Raw genomic sequence first — 24,678 nt, 5'->3', positions numbered from 1 at the left:
GTCACAATGTTGATCAGAAAAAAGTTTAATAGAAAGAATTGATTTGGCAATTTTCACCAGGAATAGTAGAAAGTGTAAAACCTCTCTCGTCGAGATCTTTTTGGGTTTCCTTAAAAGTTTTCTCATGCTTTTGACCGCTTGGAGGCATATCTGAATATAGAGTATGGGAATGGGTGAAAAGTAAGAAGATTGAAGAGAGAAGAATTATAGTAGCAAAACTTACGAAGAGCAATAGAGCTGCAGAGATGAGAGAGTAAAAAGAGAAGAGAAAGTAAAAAGAAAATGGAAAGAAGAGTAAGAGGAATATATAAAGAATATTTTCTTACTCGAATAAATAAACACCATTAATGCGAAAAGACGTGAGCGGTTGAAAAGCAGCAGTTACAGAAGACGTGTCAAGAAATAGATGGAAGAAAGGATACGTGTGATAAATGCAGAATATGAAGAGATGGACAGCTGCAGCATTTCTCACATCGTTCTCTACTTCGGAGAGAAGATATGAGAAGAGGCAAGATGTAGGATCAGAATCTCGCAGCAATAATGCCTCAACGAAATTATTAACAACACAACACAGTAGTGTCCCAGAACAACTTCAGAAACAAAATAATAAACGACGACAGCTAAATCATGAGAAAAATGTGATGGTCCTGCGAAAATTAGGGAGTTTGCGAGATTAACATTTGTAAGGTTGCGAGAATGTCGCAAGCCATATCCAAAAATAAAGGACAGATTAGCTGTCATCCACTATGTAATTCCCTATAAATAGTCGTTCAGTTGTAAAGGAAAGGGAGAGAGGTATTTTTGAGTGAGAAGCAAGTAAATAGGAGAGAGAAAATTTAGAGCAGAGGTTATTTTTGATTCCTTTATCTTTTCTTGTAAGATTGTTTAAAGATTTATCAATAAAATTAAGATTGATAATTCAAAAATGAGTTGAATGTTAATAAATCTTGTGAGGGGTATAGTGTAGGATTTCCTGCAACTACAACAACACATGGATTCATCACAAAGAATTTCAATGTACAAAAATGTGTGCATCTACCAAATAGGTTCGAATGCCACTATGATTCAAGATAACGTACACAACCTCTCCATACATGGTTTATACCCTGCATATTACAAAAAAACATATAATAAATGAAGACATCAAAGATCAAAATTACGTATAAAAGATCTCAAAAAAATAGTTATTCTTAGGATCAACCAACACACATATAATAAATCAATTGCTAACAAAAAAGATCCGAGTCACATCTAAAAAGATATCAAAATTGAATTAACTAACACAGAGATTTAAACTCAAAAGATTTGAATCACGTTAAAATATATCAAAAAATAATTTTTCGAATCAACATTAAAAGCATCATAAACCGCAACATATATAGTGTACAAGAAAGTACACATTCTATAAAATCAAATTAATAAAAGAAATCAATTACGCTATCAATTAATAACCATGAAAAAATTTCAGCATGATAATAAAACAAACGACGAAATCAAAAATCTATAATCGAATTGATTTCATATTATACATAAAAAAAATATCAGAAAAAATTAAAATCAAAAACAGAAATCAGAAAGAGTTGCATGAAAATCAAAACCTAAGAAATAACAAAAACAAAATCAAAAAGATCGAATAAGAGATGAAACACCAAATCGATTTCATATATTGCATCAAAAAAAAAAATCTAAAAAACAAAATCAAACGAAAAATAATTTATCAAAAACTATCCCGTGATCGAAATCTGATGAATAAACGACTTAATCAAACAAAATCACCTCCAAAATCTTTCTCAGCCTCTCCCTTTCTCCCCCTCTTTCTTTCTGAATATCTCCCAGTTGTAAATCCGAGATCTGAAAATAAAAAACTTTTTTCATGTATATAACTCCGAAAAGATACTTTTAGTACCGTAGGAATTTTGAGTCGATCTAATTTGGACTAACTCGTCCAAATTTTGGACCAAACTATTTAACCGGGCGATTTATGGACCAGCGAGTACTGGGCTTGTGAAGGGAGGACTAGAGCGTCCAAAGCCCATGAAAAATGGGATTGAACTTTTAATTCCTACAAATCATAACTGTTATCCAAGGGTGTTACTCCATTTCTGAGGTTTGCTCTAGATATTTTGTATCTGACATCAAATACATACCCAATAATGAAAACCAATCACAACTCCCAATAATGAATAATACTAGAGGTCAATGCAATCCCTCTTACTGATAAGCACCTAGGTTCTCCCCTTTTCACTAATAGATCAAAAATTTCATGTTTTGAACCTTTACTTGATAACCTGAGAACTAGAATGTCTGGCTGGGATGGAATCAACCTAAACAATGCAGGGAAAACAGTAATGATAAAAAACGTTACTTCGTCAGTTTATGTGTATCAAATGAATTGTTTTAAAATACCAGTAAAAATTTGCAATCAGATAACAAAACTTCGAAGAAACTTTTGGTGGGGTAAAAATGAGAAGGGTTTGAACGAAAATGGGAAAAAAGGGGTTTGCTTAAAAAACTGGAATTATATTTGTAAAAGACTGGAAGAGGGAGGGATGGGAATAAAGAATGTTAGGAAGTTTAACATCGCCATGATAGCTAGGACGGGATGGAACCTAAATCAAAACCCTGAGTCCCTATGCGCCACAATTTTAAAGGCCAAATATTACCCAAACTGTGATATCTTACATATAAATAGAAAACCTAAAACAAATGATAGTTGGTTATGGAAAGGAATGCTTTCAGGAATCAACCAAATAAAGAAATGCTGCTTCTGGGATCTAGGAAATGGTAGAAACATCGACATTTGGGATGATTTATGGGTACCAGGTACTAATATACCACTTCATAGAAACCCTCAATCTTCTGAGGACTTTACTAAAGTTAGTGAACTAATAACTGAGGACAAGACCTGGGACCATGAGAAACTTGTTAAATGCTTCGATAATCAAACAGTAGCAAAAATAAAGTAAATTACAATACCAAGGGAAGAAAAATTGGATACACCAAGATGGAATCTAAAAAAAAAGGTATGTTCTCAGTAAAATCTTTGTACAGTCATATAAACAATGATGAAAATGTGGAAACTAAATGGAGTAGGATATGGAATATGAAGACAACACCGGCAGTTAAAATCTTCATCTGGAAGGTTGCCCATTCCATTCTACCCAATAGCATGAGAGTGGCAACCATTTTACCTGATATAGATACTAAATGCAAACTGTGTAATGAAAGCCAAGAAACTTTATCTCATTTGTTCCTTCATTATAATTACGCCACTCAGGTATGGATGCACTTCAATTTCAATATGGATTTCATTAGGAATAGTACAAAAACATTTCATGATTGGTTAACAAATTGTTTTGAAAACCCGAAAAAGAAAACTTAGAACATTATTGTAACTGCCAACAACATTATTGCCTTTATTAATAGCTACAATACAGTGACTAAATCAGGTCACAATATAATGGAGGATATGTATTACACTTCCAGAAATGATGTTGTCCTCCAAATTATTAAAAACCATGTTTTAGAGAAAGGAAGAAATCTGTCTCTACATTTTAACATTGCACTGACCATAGCAGATTCTTATATGAGAGCAGGGATTGGCTTAACTTTGATTGATCACACAGGTACAATCAGAGAAGCAAGAGGCTCCTTTATTGACAGTACAGCAATAGAAGAACTTGAAAAGGCTGGAGCAGAAACTGCTTTCCAATGGGCAACATGTTGGAGTGGCCACAAAATCTCCTTTAGAAGTGATTCAGAACCAACTCTGGTGCGGCTGGTGGGAATGTATGCAGAAGCTAGAAGACAGCGCTATCTGATCAGTGAAGATTATGGAAACACAAAAAAATTTGAAATCAACTTTCTAGCCCAGGACTTTACTTTGGTTATGAGAAATGATGTATTATGGGCAGTAAAACTTTCTATTTTTTTTGTAAGAAGTATGAAATTAAACATAACTGGACAGACTATAGCCTAAGGGCTTTATTAACCTATCTGAACATTCAACAGTGGAATGAAAATGTAATGAATACTCGGAACTCCATTTCTGGAACTTCTGAGCAGCAACTATTAATGTATTGAGGTCCTTCTCTTTTTCTAAAAAAAATCACAACTCTCAATTATTCTGATTCCCTTTGTTGAAAAAAACCCCAGACAGTGAAAAACAAGGAAAAGTCTGGAATGGAAGAAAGAATATGAGTTCCGGGTCGACTAAGAAGATTCTGGAAGCTTTTGAAGCAATGAAATTTGCTTTCGGCAACACCGATGTACAGCTTTGACTGGCTTGCTTGAAAGCGGGTCTTCATTTGGATCAAGTAGGTGATAATCCTGAAAAAACCTTGGAGTATGCTAATAAGGCTTTGAATATTTTTGATAAAAATAATAAAGTGTCTTTATCAGTCGCAATGACTTTACAGCTGACGGTGCTTTACTTGTATGTCTTGTTTTTTAAGCTCTTTAGAGCTGGGTCAGAGAGCTGTATGCCTTTGTTAGTTGTTGTTAGGGCTTGTAGGTCTTAGTATATTTTTTTCTTTGGGCTATTTTACATTTTTTTGTTGTTAGGGCTTGTAGGTTTTAGTATTTTTTTTTTTGGGCTATTTTTCCTTCCAAAATCGCTAACTAGCATTTCCTTCCCAAAAAGATTGAAATTAGTGAATTCTCCCATCGTTAGTTTTTTTATCCAATGTTTGGCTAGCTGAGTCACCACTTGTGCATGCGTGGCACAAACTGTACAGTGTTTCATAACCTTCCCAAAACACCCTTTCGCTGAATACAAACTTTAAACACGTGTTTAAGAATACTACATGTTCTTCTTTTCCGACACCAGCACATCATCACCAATTGTAATGGATACTATCTGATTGAACCAAATCGGTGAAATCCAGGTAAACCCGAAGTCTAATCTTCCTTCATATTGTTCAAAGTCTTCTTTGGATCGATCAAACCCAAGATTTCATATTAATAAATTTGGGTTCAATCTCTGTGTTTATTGACATTTCTCAACTTCAAATTATGTGATTCAAACCCTAACTTCTCAAGACCTTCAACAATCAGCACAATACATCAATACCATTTCTATCTGCATCTCAGAAACAACCTCAAACTCATCAAATCGTACTTCATTTTAAAACCCTAATTTCACCATACCTTCAATTCCAGATCCATTCTTAAATCTGAACCAAACCCATATCTTTTTTGTTCATAACGGCAACAACCCAAACTCAAATCGAGTTTAACCCATCATTCAGCAGAATCTATACATCCATCTCTGAATCTTCAAATCTTCTCATCTCCGTTGTAATCAATAATTGATAGCAACAACATCTTATTCAAGACTTGAATTCGAAATCCTTTACAACTGACTCGAACTCAATCTCTGCCATATTTTCCCCTAAATTAATCTACCTTCATCCAATTCAACAACGTCAGTTCTTCAAGATGGGTTTAATAAGTACTGGCAGTAATGGGTTTTCTCCCTGGGTGTTGATTCATGGTATGGGTCAGTGAGATTTGAAGATGGAAGAGTATGGATTGGATTTGGGTGAAGAAATCAGCGAGAAGAGCAATGATAAGATGGACTGCATACGGCTGGTTTGAATTGTGCTGTTGAATTCAAGTTTGTGGGACGTGAATAAAGATGGAAGCAAGCTTTGTTTCAAACTGTTGGTGCTATGATATGAAATTGGGTTTTACTGAAATTTTCCAATGAAGAGTGGTGAATTTGTGTCGAGAATTCAAGTCTCGATTGAGAAATGAAGCAGCAACGAGAAGACAAGGTCTGCATGCTAGATGGACAGTTCAATTTGGGGATTTTGATGGCTGAAATTGGTTGCAGTCGACGGTGGAATATGCTAAATGGATGAATTTGTGTGGGGTTTTGATTCAGAAATGTGGGTTTGGCATCCTTCTGATTTTTTCTTTTCTTTTTTTGATTGAAATTTTCTGATTTGAACTTGGGGGCTCTTTTAATGGCGGATTGAGAACCTGTTGACGAGCTGGAGAAGTAAAATCAATTTTGTTTGTGAACGGGATGGTGGCTTTGGCTTAATTTGCCGAAACATATGAGGGTATTTTGGTAACTTCGTCTGACATGTGTAAAATTTTTGCCACGTATATGTCCATGCTGACTCAACTAACCGAACGGTGGATGGAAAAACTAACGATGGGAGGATTCACTAACTTCAATTTTTCTGGGGAGGAAACGCTAATTAGCAATCTTGAAGGGGAGGAAACGCAAAATAGCCCTTTTCCTTTTGTGGCAGTTGATCGGTGTTTTCTTCTTCTGTAATTCTCTTTTTCCTTTTTTCGATAAAATTTAACCTTTTAAGTCAAAAAAAAAATTAGCCTAAAAATAGGCCAAATTGAAAAAGTTAAAATAACACTTTTTCAGAAACGGATGGAATATTTAGAAAAGGTTTGACGATAGTTTAGGGTATGTTAATACAGCTAATAGGATATTGAGTAAGTTAGAATTAGAGGATACTGTTAGTTAAAGTGATATTAGACCTGTAATGCATGCTGCTCAGATGAAATTAGCATACGTAAACAGTGCGTTGGGTAGAAAGGAAGAAGTTGTGGTTAATGTAATGAGATGTTTGGAGTTAAAGCTCCATGTTCTAGAGCCAGACAGTAAGGAAATGGGTGTAGCAAATATACAATTGGCTGAAGCTTATGTTGCAGTTTTGAATTTTAAAGAGGGGTCACCGTATCGCTTAAAGGCGTTAGGAATTCATAAGAAACAATTAGGGGATAATTCCCATTGGAGTTACCCGCGACGTCTTCATGGTGTTTTTTATGCGGGATTGGAAGAACACGAGGAGGCTTTACAGAAAAATGAACTCCCCCAAAAGCTTTGAAAGAAATGATTGCATTGGGGAAGTATGACGAGGCAGTTTCCGGTTTGAGGGGTGTTGTGTGGCAGACGGGGAAAGATAGCAAGACTCGAGCTTTCACTCTCATATCAATGGCAAATGCTTTGTGTAGTCAGGAGAAATATGCAGATTCAAAGAGTTGTTTAGAGATATCTCTTGGTATTCTCTACAAGATAGAATCTGAAGCTCCTGTAGAAGTTGCAGAGGCTTACACAGAGATATCTATGCTTTAAGAGACTATGAACAAGCTTGAAGCTGCTATCTCATTCTTGAAGAGATCATTCACTATATTAGAGATCGTCCGTCGAGAACTTCATTTTTCTTTTTCTTTTTGAAGGGTAGGTTGGTTGGTTAAGAACTTCATTCTAATGGGTTGGTTGGTTGCTTTTATTGAAGGATAAGGTGCCTCAAGCAATTATATACTTGGAGAGTGCAGTTGATAGGCTGAAGGAGAGTTTTGGGAGTAAGCTTTCGGGGTTGGGTATATGTACAGTAATCTGGGGGCTGTATATCTCGAGATGGAGAGGCCTAAGCCAGATGCACATATGTTTGCATTGGCGAAAGAGATCATGGATGTGTCACTTGGTCCACATCATGCAGATTCAATAGACCTTGTCAAAACCTTTCAAAAGCTTATGGTACCTTATTATACCTTACTCTTTGGTTTCATATTTTTAGATAGTGCCACACTGGGCTCTCTAAAAATGTGATTTTACCATATTTGTTCACATCTACTTGTCCATCCTACCTATTCTTTTTGTTTCTCTTAAAAGTTAATTCAGGAGAACATCATTCTTGTTCCCGATGGATTGCAATCACCTTGTTTTGTCTCTTATTGAGAGAATTTTGGCCATAGTTATGGATAACAGAGGTCAAAGCAAGGGTTCATGTAGTGATTTTTTTTTTTTGAAGCATGCAATAAAATAAAAACCAACTAAATTGTTATTACACGTGGGAATGTGATTCCCATAGAATCGCTCAAAAGAATTTGGTTAAGAAAAACCGGGTTCGTTTGTTCCCAAATTGATGTTGATAGGTTTCTCGCTTGGCTGCCGTCAGCTGCAAAGTTTGCCAGTCCATCCGCTGCTTGGTTTCCTTCTCTATAATTATGTTGAATAACACAACATGGGATTTGACGCATTCGATGTATGATTTCTTCAATCATTGCAGAGATATACCATGGAGATTCCTTTGGAGTTTTAATGAAGTGCACCAGATTTTCCGAGTCCGTCTCGAATATGACTTTAGTCCAATTTCTTTCATTTGTTGCTCTGGTTGCTATCACTGCGGCCCATGTTTCCGCCGTTAGCGCTGTGGTTATACCTAGAGGTTGTGCAATAGCCAAAACCGTGTGCGCGCTTGAGTTCCTGCATATGAATCCTGCTCCCGCTATTCCCGGGTTGCCTCTGGCTGCTCCATCGGTATTTATTTTAAACCAGTCTGATGTTGGATACTCCAACCCACTTGAATGGTTGTAGAAGATTTTGTTATGTTTGTTGTCAATCTGCAAGGAAGCTCCCCGGAGAGAACTGGAGGGGAGGTCACTTTTTCCCATTCAAATTCATGTTGTTGTGCGAAAGATCTTGTCAGGATGTCTTCATGGGTGGAGTGTGTCTGATTGAAAACTAGCTCATTTCTGGTTGTCCATAGAGACCACAAGAGGAAACAACAGGATGTGATAGAAGAGGTATTACCTCGATTTTGCATTAGTTGAGAAATGGTTGTTTGGTGGTTTATGAGAATTGGTTGGAGGTTACCTTGGGGATGGGTTGTTGATATGCGGTTAGAGAGGGTGTTCCAGCAGGACAGAGCCACCGGACAATGAACCAACATGTGATTGGTTGTTTCAGGCTCAGAGTTGCAACGGGGGCAGAGGTTGGAAGTGGAGAGATTGATGTGATGGAGTAGAGAGAAGGTTGGCAAACCTTCATTTATAGCTTTCCACAAGAAAAGCCGTATTTTTGGCGGACACGGTAAGGTCCACAAGAATTTTGTGTTTGGAAGGGGTTGAGGGTGAGGTTGTGGGAGAGAGTTGTTTTCTTGCTGGATTAGACAGCTGTACCCGGACGCTGTGGTGTATTTACCAGATTTAGAGTGGGGCCAAATAATTTTGTCTGAGATATTGTTAAGGGGAAGGTGGATATTTATAATATGTTGGGTGGCAGTGTCAGGTAGGATGTTTAGCTGATCGTGATTCCAGTTATGAGAGATGGGGTCGATTAATTCTGCGACATATTGAATAGGAGCGCATTGGATTGGATCAAGGTTTTGAAAGTGAGGTATCCAATTAGCTTAGATAGGGGTATCTAAACCATTTCCTATTTGGTGAAATATATGCTTTTTGATAGTTGGTATGAGAGATGACATTCGTTTCCATTGCGGGCTTGCGGTACTAGGTATTGAAATTGTACTTTGCAATATAGGCTGATGGTGGAGGTATTTTTCGTTGAAGAGGCTTGAGAAAATGGAATGTGGATGGTCTTGAATATTCCAAAAAAAATTCGTGAAAAGAGATTTATTGTGATGACTACTCTTCCTGATGCCCAGCCCTCCCTCCGCTATTAGCTTGTTTAGCTTGTTCCATCCTAATGGGTGAAGTTTTCGGACCGAAGAATCATGACCCCAGAAAAAATTCCTAGTGATTCGATCAATTTGTTTGTGAACATGGATTGGGAAAATTTGTGTTTGCATGAGGTGATTTGAGGTTGATGTTAATGAGGTTTTTATTAGGACTAGTCTACCTGCAGGGGTAAGGCATTTTGTGATCCATCCTTGAGCTTTGCGTGCCAAACGCTGGAGTAGTGGTTCGAAGATGTGACTTGAGGTCCTCCCGTGTTTGAATTGAACTCCTAAGTATATAGGTGGGATTTAGGTGGTTGGAATGCCGAAGAATTGGTGAAGAGTATCTATGTGTTGTTGTTGTAGTCTTGGTCGGTGAATGATGGTTGATTTTGTTGCGTTGATAATTTGACCAGCTGAAGAACCGTATAATTGAAGAATTCTCTGAAGATGGTTGCTACTTTCCTGGGTAGTTGTGTATGTGATGAGTAAATCATCAGCATACATTAGGTGTAGGATGGGGGTGCCTTTTTTGATATCCGGATTTCTTGAACCAGTTTTTTTGCCTCCAATTTGGCAAGATTTTTTGATAGAATTTGCGCGCATATAATGAATATGTAGGAAGATATAGGATCACCTTGTCTAATGCCTCTGGTAGGAGTAATGAATCCATGCGGAGTACCATTGATGTTGATTGAGTAAGTTACCAATTTGATACATAGCATGATATAGTCCACAAATATTGATGGAAAGCCTAGTTTTGTAAAAGCTTTTTTGATGAATCCCCAGTCCAGGCTATCATAAGCTTTTTGGATGTCAAGTTTAAGAGCTATTTTGGGGTTTTTTGTGGTTGAAGATGTTCTAATATGATGAAATAGCTCACTGGCAATTGTGATGTTATCATGTATGGATATCTTAGGGACAAAGGCACTATGATATGGACTTATTAAGAATGGAAGAAGAGGGAATAAGCGGTTGACTAGGATTTTTGAAATGATTTTGTAGTTGACATTGCAAAGGCTTATAGGTCTGAATTGGGATGGTTTTGTTGGGTTGTCAACTTTCGGAATTAGTGTAATGTTTGTATGGTTCATGAGAGGGTGGATGTTTAAATTATCGAAAAAACTTCGAACCATAGCAATTAATTGAATATGGGTGGTGTCCCAGAAAACTTTAAAAAACTTACTGGTGTATCCATCTGGACCAGGAGCACTTTCAGAGTTGATGGAGAACAACACTTGCTTGATTTCCTTTACGGTTACGGCTGCCAAGAGCTGGTCAGATTGTGAAGGTGTCAATCGTGGAGCTATATCTTCAAAGAGTTCTTCGTCCAGAGTTGTGCTTGGGGCTGAATATTGAGTGGTGAAATGATCGAGGATGATCTGGATCACTTGATCCTTATCACCGACCCAGTTGTTTTGATGATCATGTAGTTGCTTTATGTTGTTGCGGTTTCAGTGTATGGTTGCCTTGGTATGAAAGAAGGTTGTATTATTGTATCCTGATTGGAGCCATTGTATTCTGGACCTTTGCTGCCAGTATGTTGCATGGCATTGAAGTAAAGTTAGGTGATGATTGGCAACTCCTTCTCGCGATTTATCCAGAAATTTAGTTCTTCTCCGATGTGAATAGCACATTGATGTTGAGCCATCTTAAATTGTGATCTTGAATTGCATATTAACTTTGGAAGATGTCCAAATTTGTCTTTGTTCCAGTCCATTAGTGTTTGTCCTGTTGTGATTAACCTGAGTTGAAGATCCATGGCAGAATCTGAGTCGCTTTGTCGTGTCCATGCGGATTCGACGATTTGCTTGAGTTGTGGATGTGTCAGCCATAGATGGTCAAACTTGTAATTTTTTGCCCTTGACAGTCAATTGCTTTGGTGTGTAGCAAGATGGGCGCATGATCCGATGCAATCCTTGAAAGGTGGGTGACTGCAGCATGAGGGTTCGATGTGCGTCAGTGTTGGGTTGCAATTGCTCTATCCAGTCTTTCCATGATTTTGTCTTGACCCTGTTGGTTGTTTGTCCAAGTAAACGGATCTCCTCGAAATCCTAGAATGATGAAACCCATTTGATCTATCATTGTTAGGAACGGTTGAGTCTGACTATATGTGACTTGTCTGCCGCCTTTTTTCTCTGATTGGTCCATTATGTCATTAAAATCCCCTATCATGAGCCAAGGAGTTGAGTTGTTGTGATTTGCAAGATTATTGGGAAATATTGCCAAAAATTTGTTCTTGCATCTGGATGAGGAGGACCGTAGATGCCTGTGCAGAGCCATGGTTGTGCCGGAGCTGGGGGAGTAAAAATGACATGAATGTAACTTTAGGACTGGAGAAGTACCCGAATGTTTACGTTGTTCCACATGAGACATAGTCCACCTCTACCACCTACTTTGGGAACGGAGGTTAGGTTTTGGAATTGAAGTGATCGCGCAAGATTCGACATATATCGGTCATTTGCTAAAGTGTCCGAAAGGAATAGGATCTCGGGTTTGTGCAATGATACTATATCTTGTAGATGTTGTATTGAAGTTTGATTGTTGATGCCTTGGCAATTCCAGGCTAGAATGTTCATTTTTGATTTAGAATGGTTTTGGGCTTGGGTGAGCGTTTTGGGTGATTTGAATAAGAAGGGACAGATTGTTGTAAGAATTTGGGCTTTGACACAGGTTTTGAAAGGTCGTTGTAGTTGGGATTGAACTTGGGATCAAAGTGACCACAGATATTGGAAAAAAAATTGGGTGAGTAAGGGTTATTAATAGAAAACTTCAGGGAAGAAACTCGCTGACCTATCCCAAACTAAACTTGGTACGGTGAGAATGACTAAAAACAACTTCGAATTAATTTGCAAATTTTTTATATTAAAATAAATAAAAAAGACTTTAATTTGTGTTACTTACCTGGGCTGGCATCGTTGACGACCGCTCTTGAACCACATTAGGATTAGGGCGTGGTTTTGAATGGTGGGGAAAACAACATTTTTTTATTATTATTATTATTATTTATTTTCTTTATTTTTTATTTTTTTGAAACAAGTTAAAATGAAATAAAAATCAACAAAAATTACTAACGATTACTATACGCAAAATACGGATTAGCTCCGTAAAGACCGATTACTAACGATTAACAAAAATTGTGTAAAAAGGTTCAACACTAACAAGGCCCAGAACAAGAAGACCTATCCATCTAGGGTGAGAAAGCTAAAGAACCACTTAAGCTAACTCTGTATACGTGTTAAGAAAAGGAAAAAGCAAAAGGACACCTAATCTACTAGTCAACGTCACCCCGCTCGTCACCCCGTATACTTTTCTGCTTTTTCAATTTTACTTGCAACTACAGCAAGCTACAGTGATTACTTGCAATTACAACAAGCTACAGTGAAAACAAGCTACAGTGAAAACTTTGATACGGCGACAAGCTAACACCGAAACAGAAGAGCACCATTAATGAATTAAAGATCAAACGATCAATTCCAGCTAGAAAAAAATGGAATTTCATCATAAAACTGTCGTGAAAGAAACGACAACAATACAAAAAAACAAAAAAAGATCAACTGAGAAAATGAAACCACAGTACCAAAACTCAAAATTAAGATGCATAGCAATATCCATAGACAAGACAGGCGAAGTAACGTTTATCGGATTAAAATCATCAAATTAAAATGGTCTAGGAACTGTAAACACAAGGACAAAAGGCCTAGGAAGAAAATCCGAAAGTCTAAGAAAAATCGAATGTCTAAGGAAAATTAAAAGAGTAAATCCCATCGACTTTTACCAGTTTACCTGAAAAGAACACCAAATCAACCAAAAATCGATTCCCCACCATCTTTAACACCGACGAACAATTCCCTGTGGTTCATTTATGTTTGAGGTTTCATGCCATGTGCTTGCTGCTGATTGTTTGTTTGGCCTTCTTTTTAAAAAAAAAAGAAAAAACAGTGGCCATACCATGTCTCTTTACCTTAGATGCAATGGGTTAGTGTTTTTCTTTTTTGTAAAAGCTACTAAGTTTCCTTGCATCGGTAAATTTATATCTAGTATGTAGTTCTCTTTTGAGTTTATTCGAATTCACTGTATCCTACTGGTATGAAGTTCACACTCAGAATCCACCTTGTCTCATGGTAATCCTCAATCCTCAGCTGAATGATCTATACCTACAGTATCTGAGGTCAAGTGCAGTACAGAGAAAAGCTTAGACTTTCACCATTGACACGAAGTTTAAAAAATTGATACAGAAAGTATTGTACCTTCTAAGCTCCAATACACTTCAAGTTATTCTGTCTCTCAAGAAACCTCTCTTTTCGCACCACATTTGTTCAACTTGTGCTCATTTGATTTTTCTCTTCTCACTTTCCATATCGCTCAAACTTGCATTTACCAGAAAAATTGTGATACCACAAAAGCTTCTCTACTAATTTAATCATATAGGGGTCAGACCCAAAATTTGTGATCGTTGTTAGCACTCCTCTTTACTCTAACGGCAATAGAAATATTAGGTGGGCAATTTGGTGCTGAATGAACCATCATCCTTCATATATGATTAATTGTTAAGGATCGAGCAAGAGAGAGGAGATGATTAATTGTTAAGGATCGAGCAAGAGAGAGGAAAGCATAAACGCGGAAGCATAAAAGATTACATTGATAAAATCTTGGTGTGTCTTTCTCATTAATTTCTCAGGTTATTTATACAATCACAAGACTTGGTTCTTACGACACAAGACTTGATTCTCAAGATATTCAAGATACTCAATTCTTAATATAACTCTCGCAACTTAATATGCGTATCTCCTAAATATAGACTCTCTTATATTATTTCCTATTACCCTCCCTCAAGATGGAGCATGTAGATCACGAATGCCCATCTTGGACAAAAGAAATTTAAACTAAGCTTTCACAAATATCTTTGTGAAAAATTCTGCCAATTTCGGTTCTCGTCGTAGTTTAAGGATGTATCGGTCCTCGTCTTCGTAATTTAGGGACATTACGGTCCTCTTCATAGTTTCAGGACGTTTCGGTCCTCTTCGTAGTTTCAGGACGTTACGGTCCCCTTCGTAGTTTAAGGACATTTCGGTCCCATCTTCGTAGTTTTAGGACATCTCGGTCCCCTTCGGAAGTTTAAGGACATTACGGTCCCAATCATAGTTTTAGGACATTGCGGTCCCAACGGAAGTTTAAGGACATTTCGGCCCCAATCGTAATTTTTGGACGTTGCGGTCCCCTTCGTGACATTCTCCATGATCTGTTAGATCACAAACATATCGTATGCCTTGCTATGCAATAATAATCTTCATAATGTTTCCTTCGCACAACCTTGTTGGCGTCTCTTTTGTTTCTTCTTCTTTTCTCGCTGTTAAATAAAATCCAGACCTTGTCGATCTCCTACATCTGCAACGAACTATTGACTCAAGCCATCTTCACAGCGTCTCATTCTTCACTATCTCTCTGTCTCATTACTGCCATCGATCATTATCACACTTTTTTTTCCTTCTTCTTCGAAACCACCATAAACTCAAGCCTATCCTCTATGTTCTAAATCTGCCCAAATCTCTTTGTGTTATTCTCAACTTCAAGAATACATCTTGACCCAACTCTTCTTACGTGCCCAGTAGACCCATGATTCACCATCAAAATATGCCACATACCATCAGCATTCTATCACTAACACACAACAGTATAAGAGTACAAGCTTCTCCTCTTCTCATCAAAACCAAACGCAACTTCGGTTATTACCATGGCTTTGCGTATTTTTTTTTTAATCTTCTTTTTCTTATTGGAATTTTGCAAAACTCTTTATCAAAACATCTGACTTCTCTTCCTCTCCTCTCTCCCTCTCACCTTGCTCTGATACCATGTTAAGGATCGAGCAAGAGAGAGGAGAGCATAAACGCGGAAGCATAAAAGATTACATTGATAAAATCTTGGTGTGTCTTTCTCATTAATTCCTCAGGCTATTTATACAATCACAAGACTTGGTTCTTACGACACAAGACTTGATTCTCAAGATACTCAAGATACTCAATTCCTAATATAACTCTCGCAACTTAATATGCGTATCTCCTAAATATAGACTCTCTTATATTATTTCCTATTATTAATTGCGTGAATTATGCTATAACTTTTGTATTTAATATGTATCATTGTTTATGTGCAGCTATACTGTTGCACTGGAGGTCCAGCAGCGAGTAATTGATGCATGGGAAAGCCGTGGACCTACTGCGCATGATGAAATGAGAGAAGCTCGTCGACTCCTTGAGCAATTAAAAGAAAAGGCCCAAGGGTTATCCTGTAATGGTGAGGATGAGGTTTTCCCCAGAAAGGCTCTACCTTTGCCCCTTAACAGTGAGTGTGCGCCTTAAACAAAAGGTAAAAATCTAATATTAAAAGTTAGATTTAGTAGTTCTTTTTTGTTGTTTGGTCGTCCTATTTTAGGATGTTTCTGTTCATAAGCAGTTCTATAGCATGTACATTTATTTATTTTCATTGAGAAGTTTGGTTTTGATTCTCATGTTCGTCAATACTTACCCTGTACGCAACTTTGACATCACAACCTTCTTAGTCTGCTGCATCTCTTGACATTTTTTGGGATAAATTTTACTACAATGTCATTTTCAGGGGCACAAGTGTTGTATTGTTTCCCCATTAGTCTTCGTGGTAATTGAATATTTGTCCCTATTTTTGATGGTCTATACAAATATCTTTATCACACAATAAATATGTCCCTCTTCATTCCTAAGCCCATCAGGGGTCCAATGAGGTTTTTATTTCTTCCAAATTTTCCCTCCTATCTATTGTTTTTATCTATACCTACTTACTTCTTCTTCTTCTTCATTTAGCAGCGAACCCTCCATTGTTCCACCACCATCGGCAGCATCTCCATCGTCACCACCACCACCATCTCCATCTCCGTCACCACCAGCAGCGAACCCTCCATTGCTCCACCACCACCATCACTATAACTACCACCAACATCTCCTTAATCACGATCTACATCTCCATCTTTCCAGATCGAAAATTACTTTCTCCTTCTCTTCTTAGAACAACCATCGCCACCATCACCACCATCTCCGTTGTTTTTCCTGCTTTTTTCGCCGCTGTTACAATCGAAATATCGATTGAGAGAAAGATTTTCGATTGAGAGATATTTCAACCGAAATATCGATTGAAATTTATTTTAGGTTTCATTTTAGGTTTCAGAGATTTTTCAAAATTGATTTTGTGTTGATTTCAGTTGGGAAGAACACAGATGATTGTGGATCTAAGATGATTCATGAAGGAGATGTCGCTGTTGTGTGTCAATTCAGCTTGATTTCATGACCTTGTGCTGAAGTTGAGAATGAAGCAGAAATGGTGATTTAGTGAAATTAGGATTTGATTTTGTGATTTTGAAGAAATTGAAGCTAGGGTTTGAGCTCATGGTGGTTCAGATGGTTTGAATTGGTGTTGAAGCTTCAGAGTAGACAATGGTGCTGCTGCTATGGATTATAGATGATGTTTGATGGTTTTGTTGGTGGATCTGAAACTGCATCTGGTGGAAAAATGGGTCTGTGTTTTAGCATATATGAATTGCTGTTAATGTATGCCAGAATGGATTGGAGATAAATAGATGTATGTTAGGGTGCAGTTGAGCAGAGGATGATGTTGGTGGCTACTGCAATGAAGGAGATGAAACTGTTGTTGTTTATGAAGCTACAGGTGATGATCAGTTTTTTGTTTGTTAATATGTTTTTATGGGATCAACTCCTGTTGTTGACCCAACTTTTTATTGGATTAACTATGGTTGTTGATCCATCTATGGGATCAACTCCTGTTGTTGACCCAATTTTTATTGGATCAATTATGGTTGTTGATCCATCTGTATGGATCAACTCTTGTTGTTGACCCAATTTTTTATGGGATCAACTAATGTTGTTGATCCTTTGAACTCCTATTGTTGACGATATTTCCTTGGATAAGTATAATCATGCTTGTAGTTTAAATCATGTAAATTTCTTCTAATATTGAACTTGTGGTGCAATGGTAGCATGACTGACTTCATGTCAGATGATGCGTGTTCGACTCACGCCAAGTTCACTCCATTTTACATGGATCAACTTCTACTGTTGATCCTTTTTTTTTGGATCAACTATTGTTGTTGATCCCCTAAACTAGATGAACTTCTACTGTTGTCTCTATTTTTATTTGGATCAACTATTGTTTTTGATACAAAAATATCTGAACCAGTGACGGTGGCGGTGGTGGCGGCGGTGACGAACTAGTAGTGGTGGCGGCAACAGACTAGTGGTGGTGGAGGACTGGTGGTGGTGTAATGGTGGTGCTTAAGGAGTGGTGGTGAAATGTTAGTGGTGGTGGTGGTTGGTAGGTGGTGGTTGTTGAACGGTGGTGGTGAAATGGTAGTTGAATGTTAGCGGTGGTGGTGCTACTGGTGGTGGTGAAGTGGTAGAGGAAAAAATTTGTTCCATTTTGAAATAAAAAAAAATATTATATGAGTGAGGGTATTAAGGTAATGTAATATTAAATGAATAAGGTTATAAAAAAATAGGGATATATTTATTGTTGAATAAGGATATATTTATTGGGTGTCAAAAGTAGGGATATATAATTAATATACCCTTAGTCTTTCACCCTTTTTCTCGTTACTCCTGTAATTGGATTTCTAGCTGGTTCATTTTTAGCGTCATCTCTTGGAGCCATTTGGCCTGCTCAGGTGTCCCATGTTGATGTAAAACGAACTCTACAAGTTGTTCGTTCAAATTTACAACAACTAGGGGTTATTCCCTAAGATGCAAATAAGTTTCTTTTTCATTGTACCAACCACATCTATCTGTCTTTTGATTGAGCTAATATTGTTTGGTTGACAGTTTCCTGATTGTCAAACATTCTCTTTGTATAATAACATAAGCACATACGTAATCTTAGGAAGAAAAAAAGACTGTGCACCTGTGTGTACAGGTACTTCATGTTGTTTTGTTTACGATCTAACTTTGAGCTGATGGGAACTAGTTGCCTGTATTCATTGTATCCAATTCAACTGGTTGTTGTACCAATTACTTACTAGAAATCTTGTTATGATATATGACTTCAAATTTCATCTGATTCAGATCAGGCATCCTTTTTGCAGTTTCACACTAAAGTCCGAGTCAAAACATTTTGTTGGTAATACAGTATAATCTTTCTTTATTTTGAGTGCAGCTAACAATCTGTACAGCATGTGTTCTTATTTTGATGCATCTTCAATCATGTTTTGTAGAGCTTTAAATAGATAAAACAGTTCTGCTAGGATTGGTACTTTGTGATAATTATAATCATGGTAAATTTTAGTAAATCGTAAGTCAACCGTTTGGCTCATTTAGGATTCATAGGGATAGGCTTGACCTCTAACTTTGAACATAAAGAATAAGAGAAGCTTAAGAATTCTTCTTCTGTTGAGCTACTACTGTTGGTTATCGAAGACTAATTAATTATTTCCGAAAATTAGCCGTGATTATTTCGGGAAGGGGTTTCCTAAACCGGTTAGAATTCTTGGTGGCCAAGTTTGTAACCTATATAAATAGGTAGTTAGGCCTTGTAGAATTTGTACATTGTGTAGAAAACGATTAAGAGATCGGCGGGAGATTTCTTGTATAGCTTTTAGGGTTAAAGCTAGGATTTCGTTGTGAGAGCATATTGGTGAGGAACAAGAGACAAGGTTATCGTCTCGGGTAATTGTTGCGGTGTAACCAAGGGTTTGCTGGGATTCACACGACGTTATAATCGTTTTTCTTCATAGTGGATTTGAGTTGGTGCGGCTCAAAGTGGATGTAGACAATATATACAAGTTGTATGTATTGGTCGAACCACTATAAATCTTGCGTCTTGTGAGTTGATTTATCTTTCTCGTATTATTATAGTTGCTTGTGCTTGGTTTACTTATTATTCATCATAATATCTCAAGATCCGTTATTCCGCGGTTGTCAGTGATTCTCTAAGAAATTCCTGACAACTGGTATCAGAGCCAGGTTAGAGCTTTAGGGTTTATCGTAGTACGATTGGAGTGGGAGTTATGGGTGATAATAACGAAAGTACGGTAGCTAGGGTTAAAGTTTTTAATGGGAAGAACTTTGCGTTTTGGAAGTCTCAGATGGAAGACTACCTATATGAGAAAGACCTTGCTGATCCATTGGGTGGAGTTGCGAAAAAGGGAGCACGCAAAGGCGATGAATGGAATACTCTTGATCGCAAGTGTGTAGCCGTGATCCGTAGATGCTTAATGGAGGAAATATACAATAACGTACAAGAGGAAACTAGTACGAAGAATCTTATGGATAAACTTGAAAAGTTGTATCAAAAGTCATCAGCCTCGGGGAAGATTATGTTGTGTGAACAATTATTTAATCTGAAGATGCAAGAAGGCGAAGCGATTTCAGCACATCTTGGGAAGTTTAAATCAATTATTTCCCAGCTTTCAAAAGTTAGTATTACATTTGATGATGAAGTTAAAGCTTTACGGTTGTTGTCTTCATTACCAAAGAGTTGGGAGACTGCAAGGACAACCATAAGCAATTCTGCAGGGAGCGAGAAGTTGAAGCTTGATGATGTGCAACAAAGGTTGATCGCTGAAGAGGAGAAAAGAATAGAACAAGGTTATGTTTCTAGTTCTTCAAGCTCGGCCTTAAGTATGCATGATGAAGATAGAGGCAGGAGTTCAAATAGGAACAACAACAACAAATCCAGATGGAAGTCTAGGGGGAGATCTCAATCCCGGCCTAGAGGTGTTGTTGAGTGTTGGGCGTGTAATAAAGTAGGACACTTCAAGTGCGATTGTCCGGAAAACAAAGGTGCTAATAATGGTGGAAACAAAGGTAATCAAGAAGAGGTCAACGTAGTTGTAGCTGCGGAACCGGTGAAGGTCCTTGTTGATAACAAGAATATGATTACGGAAGGTTTTCTACTACTCTCTAAGGACAAGCAAGATGAATCTTGGATTATAGACTCGGGAACTTCTTTCCATGCAATGGGTGATAAGCGTATTATGATCTCTTATAAAGAAGGATACTATGGCCAAGTATTCTTGGGTGACGGTGAAGCATGCGATATCATCGGTTTGGGTGATGTGATCTTGAAAGTCAATGGTTCGACATGGAAATTGAAGGATGTACGACACGTTCCAAATTTGAAGAAGAACTTGGTGTCTGTGGTCCAAGTTGTGATGATGACTGTGAAGTGGTGTTAACGAAACACAATTGGAAAGTAAAGAAAGGGGCTATGTTGTTAGCTCGTGGAGTTAGAGTCGGTACTCTATACCGGACTTCAGATGGAACTACTTTAGCAGTGGATAGTAGTGGTGAAGACACTAACTTATGGCATAGAAGATTAGGGCACGTGAGTGAGAAGAACATGAAGATTCTATGTTCGGGAGGATATCTACCTAAGGTGATGTCTGTTGATATGAGTTTTTGTGAAGACTGTGTTCTTGGAAAGCAAAAACGAGTTAGTTTCAGCAGAGGAGGAAGAGACTTGAGAAGTGCAAAACTTGATTTGGTTCACACGGATGTATGGGGAACAATTGATATTGCATCTCACAGCGGGTTCCAATATTATGTCACCTTTATTGATGATCACTCAAGGAAGGTGTGGCTTTACTTCATGAAGAATAAGTTCGAGGTTTATGAAGTGTTTAAGAAGTGGAAAGCTTTGGTTGAAAGATAAACTGGTCTGAAGTTAAAGTGTCTAAGGTCAGACAATGGTGGTGAGTATGACAAGACAGAATTCTTACAGTTATGTGCTACGAATGGAATTCGTTTGGAGAGGACAGTTCCAAGGATACCATGGGAGAATGGAGTATCAGAACGTATGAATTGGACGTTGAATGCACGTGCAAGGTGCATGAGGTTGCAGTCTGGTTTGCCCGAGACCTTCAAGGCACATGCAACAGAGACGGCTGCTTATCTAATTAACAGGACACCTAGTAGTCCATTAGATATGACGATACCAGAGGAGGTTTGGACTGACATATAGGTAAATCTTTCCTATTTGAAAGTTTTTGGTTGTGTTGATTATGTTCATCTTAGTTCCGGTGAGAGGTCTAAGATAGGTGCTCAAGCAAAGAAGTGTATATTCCTTGGTTATGGAATTGACGCTTTTGGGTATAAACTTTGGGACTATGAGGGTCACAAAGTTATTAGAAGTAGAGATGTCACTTTAATGAGAATGAGTTGTACAAGGACAAAAATACAACTCAAGTTGAAGATGTCAGGTCAAGCAACGTCGATAAGGAGTTGTCTATCGATATTGATGATGTTTCTGGAAGAAGTGTGGAACAAGAAGAGCATGATGTTGTTGATGGCAGAGAAGTACAAGTTGAAGAGACTTCTACTGCAGTGGGAGTTATTCCTACAGTTTCACAAGAAGTACGAAGATCGTCACGAACTCCTAAACCAAACCCAAGGTATGCTTTGAATTATCTATTACTTACGGATGAAGGAGAACCTGCAGATATTAAGGATGCACTAGCGGCTGATGATTCAGGCAAGTGGAAACTTGTTATGGAGGATGAGATAAATTCACTTGATGAGAATGACACTTGGGTGTTAGTAAAATTACCAAGAGGTAAGAAGGCGTTGCATAACAAGTGGGTTTATCGGATGAAGTCTGAAGCAAATGGAGATAGTCGCTACAAGGCGAGGTTGGTTGTGAAAGGTTTCCAGCAAAAACCTGGTGTTGATTACAACAAGATATTTTCTCCAGTTGTGAAGATGACTACTATTCGAGTAGTGTTAATTCTAGTGGCTTCTGAAGATCTCTACCTTGAACAGTTGGATGTAAAAACAACTTTTCTTCATGGTGACCTATATGAAGAAATTTACATGAAGCAGCCATAAGGATTCATAGTAAAATGCAAGGAAGAGATGGTGTGCAAGCTAAAGAAGAGTTTGTATGGTTTAAAACAAGCCCCGAGACAGTGGTACAAGAAGTTTGATAACTTCATGCATAGAAGTGGTTACTCACGTTGTAATGCAGATCATTATTGTTACTTCAAAAGGAATGATTCTGACTACATCATATTACTACTGTATGTAGATGATATGTTGGTTGCCGGAACATCTCTACAAGAAGTTGAGAATTTGAAGAAACAATTAGCAAGTGATTTTGATATGAAAGATCTTGGTGAAACAAAGCAGATTCTTGGTATGAGGATCATAAGATACAGAGCTAAGGGTGTACTTATGCTTAGTCAGGCTGAATATATTGAACGAGTGTTGAAAAGGTTCAATATGGAGAATGTTAAACCAGTTAGTTCTCCACTTGAAAGTCAAATTCGTCTTTCAAGTATGCAGTGTGCGAAGACAGATGAAGAAAAGGAGTACATGTCTAACGTACCATATTCTTCGGCTATTGGGAGTCTAATGTATGCTATGGTGTGCACGAGACCGGATATTGCACATGCAGTGGGAGTAGTGAGTAGATATGCAAGCAACCCAGGAAAACAACATTGGGAAGCTGTGAAGTGGATTCTCAGGTATTTGAGAGGTAACACAAACGTACCATTGTGCTATGGAAAAGGTGGTTCTATTTTGAGGGGTTATGTGGATGCAGACTTCGCAGGTGATGTAGATAAAAGACGAAGTATGACCGGTTATGTTTATACTATGGGGTCAGCTGCAGTGAGTTGGAACTCAAGGTTACAGAAGTTGGTGACATTGTCTACTACATGACGGAAGCGAGCAAGGAAATGATTTGGTTACAAGGATTATTAGCTGAGTTGGGCAAGGAACAAGGAGATAATGTTATGTTTAGCGACAGTCAAAGTGCTATACATTTAGCCAAGAACTCAGCCTATCATGTTAGGACGAATCATATAGATATCCGTTATCATTTCATTCAGGATCTCTTAGAAGAAAGAGGGTTGAAGCTCGAGAAGATTCTTGATTCGAAGAATCCGGCGGATATGTTTACCAAGGGAGTTACATCAGACAAGCTAAAGCTCTGCAAGGCTTTAGTTGGTCTCTCAGAATGAGGATCTGGGAGGGGAGCCGCACTAACAAGGAAGATGTTTTAGCACCGTCAATCCAAAGTTGAAGAATGGAAGACAACCAATAAGTCTTCAAAGTGGGAGATTGTTAGTTATTGAAGACTAATTAATTATTTCCTAAAGTTAGTCGTGATTATTTAGGGAAGGGGTTTCCTAAACCGGTTAGAATTCTTGGTGGCCAAGTTTGTAACATATATAAATAGGTAGTTAGGCCTTGTAGAATTTGTACATTGTGTAGAAAACGATTAAGAGATCGGTGAGAGATTTCTTGTATAGCTTTTAGGGCTAAAGCTAGGATTTCGTTGTGAGAGCATATTGGTGAGGAACAAGAGACAAGATTATCGTCTCGGGTAATTGTTGCGGTGTAACCAAGGATTTGCTGGGATTCACACGACGTTGTAATCGTTTTTCTTCATAGTGGATTTGAGTTGGTGCGTCTCAAAGTGGACGTAGACAATATATACAAGTTGTATGTATTGGTCGAACCACTATAAATCTCGTGTCTTGTAAGTTGATTTATCTTTCTCGTATTATTATAGTTGCTTGTGCTGGGTTTACTTATTATTCATCGTAATATTTCAAGATCCGTTATTCCGCGGTTGTCAGTGATTCCCTAAGAAATTCCTGTCAACTACATGTCTACATCCTTCGGTGGAGTCAAAATTAATTGTTGCCTGAAGTTGTTAGTTGTAGTCAGGTGGCTGGATGATGAAGATGTGATCTACTCGAGTACTAGTATCCAAACAATAAGAACTCTGAAGACAAATAAAATAAGAACTCTGGAAAACAGAAAGTAACAGCCCATAATATATTCTTGCCACACAGATGCCGATATGCACACATGCAAATGCACACGAAAGACGCCGGTGCGTGCGCACGTACATACATATAAGACACTGAAACAAAGAAACAAGAACCCACAGGAGCTAATCACCACATGAGAAACCCTAAACATTGTATACAATAATGTGCTAATCATACATAGATAGCAGTGTTTATTGTTTTATGTCACCAAGAGATACCCTAAAAGTTAAATAATCTGTGTTTAGATGTAAAGAAATGATGTATGGAGTAGAATCTTTCAAGGAGAAACTACATTTATATTGGTGTGACAAGTTGGTCACTAGCGGTGGCTTCTTTGCTTTTCTTTTTACTACAATTTGGAACGATGTGTGTCCAACTCAGCATGCATTCCCATATGCTTTTGCCTGCAACTTCTGCTAATCCTTGCTGTTC

At 37.8% G+C, this 24,678-nt stretch overlaps 1 pseudogene; it reads left to right on the top strand.

The window, feature by feature from the left end:
• Positions 1-4,196: 4,196 nt before the first annotated feature.
• LOC113315563 lies at positions 4,197-15,790 on the top strand (annotated as a pseudogene).
• Positions 15,791-24,678: the final 8,888 nt, after the last annotated feature.

The sequence above is a fragment of the Papaver somniferum genome, chromosome 10 (assembly GCF_003573695.1).
Source record: "Papaver somniferum cultivar HN1 chromosome 10, ASM357369v1, whole genome shotgun sequence".
Classification (NCBI taxonomy): domain Eukaryota; kingdom Viridiplantae; phylum Streptophyta; class Magnoliopsida; order Ranunculales; family Papaveraceae; genus Papaver; species Papaver somniferum.
This window is presented reverse-complemented; position numbering and strand designations above follow the sequence as displayed.